Source organism: Leucoraja erinacea, chromosome 30, assembly GCF_028641065.1.
Source record: "Leucoraja erinacea ecotype New England chromosome 30, Leri_hhj_1, whole genome shotgun sequence".
NCBI lineage: Eukaryota > Metazoa > Chordata > Chondrichthyes > Rajiformes > Rajidae > Leucoraja > Leucoraja erinaceus.
Genome location: NC_073406.1, coordinates 23,245,317 through 23,258,412, shown reverse-complemented (window position 1 = coordinate 23,258,412; position 13,096 = coordinate 23,245,317). Strand labels below are relative to the sequence as shown.

General features: G+C 46.0%; 1 pseudogene; it reads right to left on the bottom strand.

The window, feature by feature from the left end:
- Positions 1-12,507, bottom strand: part of LOC129711748 (tumor necrosis factor receptor superfamily member 5-like) — a 52,090-nt pseudogene extending 39,583 nt beyond the window's left edge.
- Between the last annotated feature and the right edge of the window lie 589 nt (positions 12,508-13,096).

Here is a 13,096-nt window from a genome sequence, read left to right as displayed (position 1 = left end):
TTAAAGGACAGGGAAGAGGATGTGAGACGCTCTTGTGCTCAAAGAAACAATCAAAACTCTGCAGGCTGCCAGTATTGTCAAGGCAAAGGTGGGCCAGAAAACTTACTCCTCAACAATAAGGATGCATGTGTTTGACTGTATTGTAAACAAAACTCCCACAGCAAACATTCCAATCCTGATAAGTCAGTTCTACAAGCGGAGTGGACTTCATCTGGATTATGTTCCTCAACGCAGTGCAATTGAAGTTATGGCCCGAGAATTGGGGGCTATTGCTGAGTTGCAAACAGCAGAGATGCTCCTTGCAAACAAAGGGTTTGACTGTGGGTTTTGACGCAACCACCCAGGGAGATACCCACATTAACAGCGTTCATTTCACCACCACAAACAAATGTCTCTCTGCAGCAGTCGAGGAATTGGCTGGTGGGACTGCTGAGGACCATGCACAACATATTTGTGAAACAATTGACAATTTGTGTAAAACCTACACATATTTCAATCAGCAAGCAAATGATCAAGAAACCAGACAAAATATAATCGCCAACATTTCAAACACAATGAGTGTGCAGCAAATCATGCTGCTATTAGAATTGTGAATAGTGAGTGGGGTAAATATTTGAACGAGCTGTACTGCCACTTACATCCTCTTGACTCCATTGCTACATCCGTTCGCTCAGCCCTAAAAATGCAGAAACAATCCGGAGGACAATTCTTGTTTGGGAAAGACTGTCTAGCAGTAAATGCCATTCTGCAGATGAGCAAGCTTCGTTATAAAAACGGAAAAGGGAACCCAAAAGGATTTGTCGCATTTTTAGATGACAGGAACATCCTCCGAGGTGTCCTCCCACGGTACCGTGGCAACGGATTGCACATACGGTTTCATATTAGTGGCAAGCTAATAGAATATTATGATGACTTTGTTGCACTACTGAATAGCGGAACATCCTGTGGGGCGTTGAAAAGTGCCATCCTCCATGACTTCACCCAGGCTGAAGCAAAAGTAGAACTTCAGATATTGGGCATACTTGGCAAATATCTGACTGGGCCTTGGATGAAGCGCTTCTACACTTCAAGCCAGAATCAGATCAACCATGTTGATGGCATCAAAGTGGTTAAAGGGGTGATTGCTGCTCTAAAGGAAGCCACAGAAAATCCAGAGAAATTGATATTGGCAAGGGAAGATTTCTTCGGTGAGGAGGTACATCTTGATGCCACATTGAAAAAGCTTTGGGAGCTACCAATACATCCACAGTTCAGTTCAAAGATGAGGAGCTGTCTTCAAGCTGTCATCACTGTGTTGGAGAGGCAGTATAGTAAATACTTTGAACTTGATGTAACTGAGAAACTGAAGGAGGAGACTGCATCAGTCAAGAATAAAACAGTCAATTACCTTGATAATCTTGAGGAGCATCGTAGGGCGGAGGTGCTCTGTAAAGGCAGTGACATGGGGGAGAGTGCAGAGGAACACACGGAAGAAAAACAGAAGGAGAGCAGAAATCATCATGCGACGGAAAGGCAAGGAGCATGCTCGAGACACGAAAGGGAGGAAAAAAATAGGAAAAAAATTGAAAGAGACTGATTTAAACAGCATTCGCAGAGATTATCCGAATTTGAACTACTCCAAATGTGATGATCTACAGGACATTCTTAATGGGAAAGTAATGGGCAGAAAGGCATGCCATGCGTGGTTTGAAGATCAAAAACGTGTAGTTTACAATGCCAAAATTGAAAGGTTGAGGAAAAACAACGTGTACAGAATTGCATATTGGTTGTAATCTGAAGATGATGATGATGCTACGGATTATGATATTGCAATGTACCAGCTAGCAGCTGATCTTCTCCATAAAGACGGTGTTTTGCTAGAAATTGTAAATTATTTACCTATCCATAACGGACTTACAGCATATTATACAATAATATTAAAGTTCTGATCTTGAGAATATCACATTTTTGAATTTTCAATGCAGCCTGGTTGTTTATTACTATTTCCGTCACAATGGCCAATTTTGTAATTAGCTACAATTAGGTAACTAACTAATTATATGCTTTAATTTCAGGTCATCCAAGTAAGATTGTTTTATATTTGTTTCAGAATGCTTCAATCTATGATAACTGTAAATTTCATTCAGTTCTCTTAATTTTTAAGAAAGTTTTGGGCTTTTGACTGTCCACGATCACAGCTTTTTTGTTATGTCCATAGAAAATCAATAGGGAACAAGATGCTAATTTCAGAGTATGAAAATGGCCATAACTTTTTAAATACTTGAGATATGAAAGTGAATTAGGTGTCAAATTAAACGTCGTTTTATGCTTTATCTGATGGGATGAATTGCAGACTTGATTTTTTAAATCTCAAAATTTTGTAACATTGCTATTTCAAGCAGGGTGCAAGGCCACCAAATTCAGGTACAGTTTCCTACCACTTCAGCAGGGTGCAAGGCCACCGAATTCAAGTGCAGTTTCTGACCACTTCAAGCAGGGTGCAAGGCCACCAAATTCAAGTGCAGTTTCATATCATTTCAATACCAGTTTCATACCGTCTGAAGAAGGATTTCGGCCTTTGCTCCATAAATACTGCTGCACCCGCTGAGTTTCTCCAGCATTTTTGTGTACCTTCATACCATTTCAAGCAGGGTGTAAGGCTACCACATTCAAATGCAGTTTCATACCATTTCTTGCAGGGTGCAAGGCCACCACATTCAAATGGATACCATTTCAAGCAGGATGAAACCACTATAAAACCACACAAAACACCACACTCACAGTTCAGTAGACATTCAGTGTGTTCAGTTGATTCACAGATCAGACAGTCGTGACCTTGACCTCGACCTCGACCTCTCCCTCTCCCTCCCCCATCATGCAGAGACCGAGCCACACCCACACTTCTGGGTTTTATAATCCCTCCCACTGGAAAAGGTGTGGCCTTCATGACCTGATTGACAGGAGAGAGATTCTCATCATTTTTTAAACACTGATAACACTTTTATTTTTCACTGATGGGAAGAATCCTCTGCATCTGATGAGCCGAGGGGGACCGAGTAAGATGGCCAAAAATCACAGCTGTAAGTGGTAGCGTTTTATCTAAAATCAATATACAGTGCAAACAGGAAGTTGTCAAGTTTAGACCACCAACCATTTGCAATGCTTTTACTTCAACCCAAACCCCCACCAACCATTTGCAGTGCTTTTATTTCAACCCAAACCCCCACAAGCCATTTGCAGTGCTTTTACTTCAACCCGAACACCCACCAACCATTTGCAGTGCTTTTACTTCAACGCAAACCCCCACCAACCATTTGCAGTGCTTTTACTTCAAACCAACCACATTTTCATTTTCAAACCGCATTAAGGGCACTCAAGGTCATTAAAACCACACTCACAGTTTAGTAGACATGTGTTCAGCATTATTCACAGCTCAGACTAAGAGATGTGACCCTCTCACTTCTCCCATCTTGCAGAGACTGACTAAGGTACAACACTTCCAGGTTTTATAGTCCCTCCCCCCTCCCACCAGCAGTGGCAGCAGAGAGAATGTCAACATTTTAAAAACATTAATAACTCTTTTATGTTTCATCGATGGGAAAAATCCTCTTGTCCTGGGCAGCGGAGGGAGACTCTGAGTAAGCTGACCAAAAATAACAGCCATATGTGGCAGCGTTTTTTCTAAAGTCATTAAACAGAAAAGCAGGAAGTGGTCAAGATCTTATTTTTAGTAATATAGATGTATAGAACAAATGAATGAAAGATAGATATGTGAAAAAGTAAGATGATAAAGGTGTCTCCTCCCACTACCTCCAAAACCAAGGCGTATCTATGGGCCCCAGCTATGAGTGGCCTGTACCACTTAGGCGATTTTATGCGACTTTCATAGTTGTAGCAGGTCGCCGAAAAACCCGCAACCGGACTAATGGGCCTGTCCCACTTAGGGGACTGCCGGTGAATACGACAATGGAAGTCGGCACCGGCGACAACCTACGTCACCTGGCAACAACCTACGTTAACGTGGTGACAACCTATGACAGCACCTACGTCAAGCTTCGCTCATTGGCGTCAAACCCACGGTCGCCACTGTCATCGAAAATGTTTCAACATGTTGAAAATCCAGCAGCAACCAGGAAGATGCTATGACTCTTTGGGCGACTCACAACCATACAGGCGACACCCCGGCGACCATGTGGCGACAGCCCAGTCGCCTGTAGTCGCCTAAAAAATCGACTGTAGGACAGGCTCAATATGTCGAACAATCACTGTTCCTGGCATCCACTGGCCCTATCCCTGACCTCTACCTCCGCTACATCGACGACTGCATCAGTGCTACCTCCTGCACCCATGTAGAACTCACTGACTTCATCAACTTCTCAAGTAATTTCCATCCTGCACTCAAATTCATCTAGACAATCTCCCTACCGTTTCTAGATCTCACTGCCCCCATCACAAGGGACTGACAACTATGATAAACCTGCCAACTATGATAAACCTGCCAACTTCCACAGCTACCTAGAGTACATTTCTTCCCACCCTGCCTGCTGCAAAGATTCTATCCCCTCCTCCCAATTCCTCCATCTGTGCCCAAGATAAGGTGTTCCATACTATGACATCAGAAATTTTGTCATTCTTTAGGGAATGGGGATTCCACTCTTTCATCATCGATGAGGCCGTCACACGTGACTCTTCGATATCCTGCAGCTCTGCTCTTGCTCACCAACCCCTCCCCCCCCTCCAGTCACAACAGGGACAGTCCTCACCTTTCTCCCCATCAGCTGTCGCAAACAGCACATAAACTCCCAACATTTTTCCCACCTCCCACGGGATCTTTGACACCTCCAACGTAGAGTCAGTATGGATAGAACAGGAATTGTAAGGGTAAAAATAACAATGGGAGCTATCTTCAGGCCCCCAAAAAGTAGCCTGGATATAGGGTGCAAGTTCAAGAGTGAATCAAGAGTGAAAATTGGCCTGTTGTAAAGGTAATACTGCGGTTGGTATGGGATATTTCAACATGAAGGTAGACTGGAAAAATCAGGTTACTGGACCCCAAGAAAGGGAGTTTGTGGAGTGCCTCCGAGATAGATTATTAGAGCAGCTTGTACTGGAGCCTACCAGGGAGAAGGCAATTCTGGGTTTAGTGTAGCGTAATGAATCAGATTTGCTAAGGGAATTCAAGGCAAAGGAGCCATTATGAGGTAGTGACCATAATAAGAGAGTTGTAATCTACAATTTGAGGGAGAAGGGAAAATCGGAAGTGTCAGTATTACAGTTGAGCAAAGGAGACCATGGTGCCATGAGGGAGGAGCTGGCCAAAGTTTTGTGGAATGAGACCCTAGCAGGAATGACAGTGGAACAACAATGGCATGTATTACTGGGAATAATACGGAAGGTGCAGGATCAGTTAATTCCAAAGAAGAAGAAAGATTCCAAGGGGCGACTGTGGCTGACAAGGGAAGTCAAGGACAGTATAAAAATAAAAGAGAAGTATAACATAGCAAAGTTGAACGGGAAGCCCTAGGATTGGGAAACTTTTAAAGAGCAACAGAAGATAACTAAAAAGGCAACACGGGGAGATAAAGATGAGGTACGAAGGTAAGCTAGCCAAGAATATAAAGGAGGATAGTAAAAGCTTCTTTAGGTATGCAAAGAGGAAAATAATAGTTAAGACCCAAGTTCGACCCTTGAAGACAGAAAGGAATTTATTACGGGTGTAATGTATATAATGTAATTAGCATATGTTATGTCTTGTGCGAGGGGACACATGCACTAGAGGAGACTCGTGGTGGTGTCCTACAATAAAGAAGTTGGTTAGTTTACTCCTGTATCTGAGAGTTCTTTTGAGTCAGTTCCAAGTACCCAAAATACACTACAATTGGTGACGAGGATGGGATAGAGTTTGTGAACTCACCCACAGGACTGTTTTGCAACACACAGGATTGTTTAACAGTTTAGAAACATAGAAACATAGAAATTAGGTGCAGGAGTAGGCCATTCGGCCCTTCGAGCCTGCACCGCCATTCAATATGATCATGGCTGATCATCCAACTCAATATCCCATACCTGCCTTCTCTCCATACCCTCTGATCCCCTTGGCCACAAGGGCCACATCTAACTCCCTCTTAAATATAGCCAATGAACTGGCCTCAACTACCCTCTGTGGCAGAGAGTTCCAGAGATTCACCACTCTCTGTGTGAAAAAAGTTCTCCTCATCTCGGTTTTAAAGGATTTCCCCCTTATCCTTAAGCTGTGACCCCTTGTCCTGGACTTCCCCAACATCGGGAACAATCTTCCTGCATCTAGCCTGTCCAACCCCTAAAGAATTTTGTAAGTTTCTATAAGATCCCCTCTCAATCTCCTAAATTCTAGAGAGTATAAACCAAGTCTATCCAGTCTTTCTTCATAAGACAGTCCTGACATCCCAGGAATCAGTCTGGTGAACCTTCTCTGCACTCCCTCTATGACAATAATGTCCTTCCTCAGATTTGGAGACCAAAACTGCACGCAATACTCCAGGTGTTGTCTCACCAAGACCCTGTACAACTGCAGTAGAACCTCCCTGCTCCTATACTCAAATCCTCTTGCTATGAAAGCCAACATACCATTCGCTTTCTTTACTGCCTGCTGCACCTGCATGCCTACCTTCAATGACTGGTGTACCATGACACCCAGGTCTCGCTGCATCTCCCCCTTTCCCAATCGGCCACCTTGTCGAAAGCCTTCTGGAAGTCCAGATACATCACATCCACTGGTTCTCCCCTATCCACGCTACTAGTTACATCCTCGAAAAAGTCTATAAGATTCGTCAGACATGATTTACCTTTCGTAAATCCGTGCTGACTTTGTCCAATGATTTAACCACTTTTCAAATTTGCTGCTATCCCATCTTTAATAACTGACTCTAGCAGTTTCCCCACTACCGATGTTAGACTAACTGGTCTGTAATTCCCCGTTTCCTCTCTCCCTCCCTTCTTAAAAAGTGGGGTTACGTTTGCTACCCGCCAATCCTCAGGAACTACTCCAGAATCTAAAGAGTTTTGAAAGATTATTACTAATGCATCCACTATTTCTGGAGCTACTTCCTTAAGTACTCTGGGATGCAGCCTATCTGGCCCTGGGGATTTATCGGGCTTTAATCCATTCAATTTACCCAACACCACTTCCCGACTAACCTGGATTTCACTCATTCCTCCAACTCCTTTGACCCGCGGGCCCCTGCTATTTCCGGCAGATCATTTATGTCTTCCTTGGTGAAGACTGAACCAAAGCAGTTATTCAATTGGTCCGCCATATCCTGGTTCCCCATGATCAACTCACCTGTTTCTGACTGCAAGGGACCTACATTTGTTTTAACTAATCTCTTTCTTTTCACATATCTATAAAAACTTTTGCAGTCAGTTTTTATGTTCCCTGCCAGTTTTCTTTCATAATCCATTTTTCCTTTCCTAATTAGCCCTTCGTCCTCCTCTGCTGGTCTCTGAATTTCTCCCAGTCCTCCGGTATGCTGCTTTTTCTGGCTAGTTCAGCCACAATCGTCCCTGTGCCGAAGAAGTCTCCCATCACCAGCCTTAATGACTACCGTCCTGTTGCCCTCACTCCGGTAATCACGAAGTGCTTCGAGAGATTGGTCCTCCAGCACATCAAGGACTATCTACCACCAGACTTCGACCCCCACCAATTCGCTTATCGCCAAAACAGATCCATAGAAGACGCCATCACCGTAGCTCTCCACTCTGTGCTGAGCCATCTGGAGCAGGGGCAGAGCTACGTCCGGATGCTCTTTGTGGATTTTAGTTCAGCCTTTAATACAATCATCCCGGACATCCTCATTGGTAAACTGGTCACTCTCGGCCTCCCCACTGTCACATGTGCCTGGATTAAGGATTTCCTCACAAACCGGCCCCAGACTGTGAGACTCGGCCCCCACCTCTCCTCCACTCGCAGGTTGAGTACCGGTTCCCCACAGGGCTGTGTGCTAAGCCCCCTCTTATACTGTCTCTACACCTACGACTGTAGTCCGGCCCACAACAAAAACCGCATCGTCAAATTTGCTGACGACACTACTGTGGTCGGACTTATTTCAAAGGGAGACGAGGCAGCCTACAGAGAGGAAGTCCTGAAGTTGACAACCTGGTGCTCAGAAAACAATCTGGCTCTGAACACCAGGAAAACAAAAGAGCTCATTGTCGACTTCAGGAGGCACAGCACCGACTTAGTCCCCCTACACATTAACGGCGAGTGTGTGGAGAGGGTCAACACCTTCCGGTTTCTCGGCGTCCATATCGCTGCTGACATCTCCTGGACGGACAACACGACGGCGGTCATCAAGAAGGCTCAGCAGCGGCTGCCCTTCCTGAGGGTCCTCAGGAAGCACAACCTGGACTCTAACCTGCTGATGACCTTCTACCGCTCGTCCATCGAGAGCCTGCTGACATACTGCATTACAGCATGGTATGGCAGCTGCACCATGGCAGACAGGGAGAGGCTTCAGAGGGTAACCAGGACAGCGCAGAGGATCATTGGTTGCCCTCTCCCCTCCCTGATGGACATCTACACCTCCCGCTGCCTTAGCAGGGCAAAGAAGATCACCAAAGACAGCTCCCCATCCTGCGTTTGGACTGTTCGACCTGCTGCCCTCTGGAAGGCGCTATAGGTGCATCAAATCCAGGACAAACAGACTCAGGAATAGCTGCTTCCCGAGAATTATATCTACCATAAATTCAAATCCACACATGCACTGACTACACCGCCCAACACGGACTTCCATCTGTATATATGTATATATGTATGTAGCGCCGTAGAATTTGTGCACCTATTCCCCCCCCCCCCCATCTCCCTTCTGTTTTGTTTTTCTGTTTCTTGTTTTTTGTGTAAAATTGTATGTATGCACTGAGTACGAGCAGCTTTCAGTTTCACTGTACATGTATAGTGACAATAAATGGCATATCTATATCTAGTTTGTACTGCTTTGATACTATCCCTGATTTCCCTTGTTATCCATGGATGCACTACCTTCCCCGATTTATTATTTTGCCAAACTGGGATGAACAATTTTTGTAGTTCATCCATGCAGTCTTTAAATGCCTTCCATTACATATCCACCGTCAACCCTTTTAGAATTAATTGCCAGTCAATCTTGGCCAATTCACGTCTCATACCCTCAAAGTAACCTTTCTTTAAGTTAAAAACCATTGTTTCTGAATTAACAATGTCACTCTCCATCCTAATGAAGAACTCAACCATATTATGGTCACTCTTGCCCAAGGGGCCACGCACAACAAGACTACTAACTAACCCTTCCTCATTACTCAATACCCAGTCTAAAATAGCCAGCTCTCTCGTTGGTTCCTCTACATGTTGATTTAGATAACTATCCCGCATACATTCCAAGAAATCCTCTTCCCCAGCACCCCTGCCAATTTGATTCACCCAATCTATATGTAGATTGAAGTCACCCATTATAACTGCTTTGCCTTTGTCGCAAGCATTTCTAATTTCCTGTTTGATACCATCTCCAACTTCACTACTACTGTTAGGTGGCCTGTACACAACACCCACCTGCGTTTTCTGCCCCTTATTGTTTCGCAGCTCTACCCATACCGATTCCACATCCTCCAAACTAATGTCCTTCCTTTCCATTGCGTTAATCTCCTCTCCAACCAGCAATACTACCCCACCTCCTTTTCCTTTCTCTCTATCCCTCCTGAATATTGAATATCCCTGGATGTTCAGCTCCCAGCCTTGGTCACCCTGGAGCCATGTCTCCGTGATCCCAACTATATCATAATCATTAATGGCTATTTGCACGTTCAACTCATCCACCTTATTACGAATACTCCTTGCATTGAGACACAAAGCCTTCAGGCTTGTTTTTACAACGCTCTTACCCCTTATACAATTATGTTGAAAAGTGGCCCTTTTTGATTTTTGCCCTGGTTTTGTCTGCCTGCCACTTTTACTTTTCACCTTGCTACCTATTGCTTCTACCTTCATTTTACACCCCCCTGCCCCTCTGCTCTTGTACCCATCTCCCTGCCACATTAGTTTAAATCCTCCCCGAAAGCACTAGCAAACACTCCCCCAAGGACATTGGTTCCATTCCAGCCCAGGTGCAGACCGTCCTGTTTGTACTGGTCCCACCTCCCCCAGAACTGGTTCCAATGCCCTCAAAATTTGAATCCCTCCCCCTTGCACCATTTTTCAAGCCACGTATTCATCTGCAATATCCTCCTATTTCTGCTCTGACTGGCCCGTGGTACTGGTAGTAATCCAGAGATTATTACCTTTGAGGTCCTACTTTTAAGCTTATCTCCTAGCTCCCTAAATTCATCCTGTAGGACCTCATCCCTTTTTTTACCTATATCGTTGGTGCCAATATGCACCACGACAACTGGCTGTTCACCCTCCCCCTCCAGAATGTTCTGCAGCCGTTCAGTGACATCCCTGACCCTTGCACCAGGGAGGCAACATACCATCCTGGAGTCTCTTTTGCGGCCGCAGAAATGCCTATCTATTCCCCTGACAATTGAATCCCCTATTACTATTGCCCTTCCACTCTTTCCCCCCCCCTCATGTGCCACAGAGCCACCCATGGTGCCATGAACTTGGCTGCTGCTGCCTTCCCCTGATGAGCAATATCCCTCAACTGTTTCCAAAATGGTATACCTGTTTAGGAGGGAGATGACCGCAGGGGACTCCTGCACTACCTGCCTACTGCTTTGCTGGCTATTGGCCACCCGTTCCCTTTCTGTCCTCTTACCTTTTACCTGCGGTGTGACCAACTCACTGTACGTGCTGTCCACGACTTTCTCAGCGTCGTGGATGCTCCAGTATGAATCCAACCGCAGCTCCAATCGTTCAATGCGGTCTGCCAGGAGCTGCAGCTGTACACACTTCCTGCAAACGTAGTCACCAGGGACACCGACCATATCCCTGATCTCCCACATGTTGCAGGCTGAGCAAACCACGGGGCCAATCTCCACCGACATATCCTACTCCCAATTTAACTATATTAAATATTAAAAAAACACAAAACTTTATCCGTTAAACTTTACTAATAAATACTGTACCCTTAACTCCCAGAATCCTTAACTCCCAGAATCCTTAACCTAAAGGCAGAAATGTAAAAATGTAAACCAATCAGAGGCTTCCCCCAGACTCCTTCTCTGGAACGTTGGCGATTTGGTATGCAGGTACTCCTCCCCTCTCACCAACGGCTCCCTGGGCCTCTGTGGAAACAAGCCCCGCGGTGTATTTTATACTTACAGCGCAGGTACTCCTCCCCTCTCACCAACGGCTCCCTGGGCCTCTGTGGAAACAAGCCCCGCGGTGTATTTTGTACTTACAGCGCAGGTACTCCTCCCCTCTCACCAACGGCTCCCTGGGCCTCTGTGGAAACAAGCCCCGCGGTGTATTTTATACTTACAGCGCAGGTACTCCTCCCCTCTCACCAACGGCTCCCTGGGCCTCTGTGGAAACAAGCCCCGCGGTGTATTTTATACTTACAGCGCAGGTACTCCTCCCCTCTCACCAACGGCTCCCTGGGCTTCTCTGGGTACGCCAAACTGTAGATACGGAGTTGTGTTATAGTTGTTTGCGAGCGGGACAAGAGAGGCCTGCAGATCCCTCTATGCCGGGGACTGCATTTAAAACATCAGCTGTACAAGTCGGCGAGTTTTGTCAGGCTATCTCTATGTTGTGTCTACGTGGCAAGATGTCATCCTTCGGATTGTTACTAATTTTAGACTGAGTTTTCCTTTTGTCAAATTCCTCAAGCTGTATAGTCTTTGTATAAGTTTTATGTGAATTGTTACACCAAAACACACAACAACAGCATGAAGAGGATAAAAGAACAGAAAAGGAAAGAAGAAGGACTGTCAGAAAAAAATAAGGTTGTGTTTGGAAACAAAGTGGAACGGCACCAAGCCAAAAGAAACGGTTTTGGATTGGCGCCAAAGAAAAGAAAGGTTGGAACAGGAAGCAAGGAAAAAAAGTGGGGCAGTAAGTAAGTAAGTAAGGAAGAAAGCAGCCAAAAGCTGGAAGCCTAACCAGCAGGACAGCGACGGTGTCAACTTACCTGGAACATTTTCCAGGGCTGTGTAGCCAAGGCAAAGGGGCAGAAGAGGCCCAGCAGCTGCCACCGACTTCAGACGTTTTCCAGGGCTGTGTAGCCCACAGCCAGGCCCAGGAGCTGCCAACGACGTTGAGTGAGGGCCTAGTACCGGGTAGGTCATGGACAGGTCCAGTGAAGCCACCGACGAAACGGAGTCAGCCCGGCTGGGAGAAGAGTCAGCCCAGTCGCGTGAGAAGCAGACCAGCAGCGAGAAAAAAAAAGCCCGGCCACGTGTGAGAAGAAAAGCCCGGTCGCAAGAGACGGCCGTGAGCAGAGAAAGCCCGGTCGCAAGAGACGGCCATGAGCAGAGAAAACCTGGTCGCAAGAGACGGCCGTGAGCAGAGAAAGCCCGGTCGCAAGAGACGGCCGTGAGCAGAGAAAGCCCGGTCGCAAGAGACGGCCGTGAGCAGAGAAAGCCTGGTCGCAAGAGACGGCCGTGAGCAGAAGAGAGGGTCCAGCCGTGCAAGAGAAGCGGACTGGCCGAGGGGGAAAGCCCGGACGTGAGAGGAAGTCCAGCCCCGAGCAAAGAGTGGGTCTGCATGAGAGAAGCAGGACAGCACTCAAGCAATTCAGCCCGGTCGGGAGTAGAGTCAGCCGGGTCGTGAGGGCTGTGGAGCCAGCGGGCAGGCAAATTAGCAGAGCAGCAGTAGTCGATTTGGAGCCAGCGGCAGCAAAAGTAATGGTGAAGCCCGGAGGAGCCAGCTAAAGTAGCAAAAGTGGAGGTCTGGCGAGGCCAGCAGCAAAAGTACCGGTGGGGACAGCTCGAGAGGTCGATAAGGCACTGGAGTCCATAGGCTGACAAGCTGGACCGGTGAAATTCTTCAAAGTAAAAGCAGGACTATTCAATGTAATGCATTGGTCACTGTTCCTTCACAGTAAAAGCGGGGCTGTTTGGATGTAATGCATTGGTCACTGTTATTAATAGTAAATCTGTGTGCATAGCAGGAATATGGTTAAATGACTATTAACATGAAATGTTGGTTAATAGTATAAATCTATTA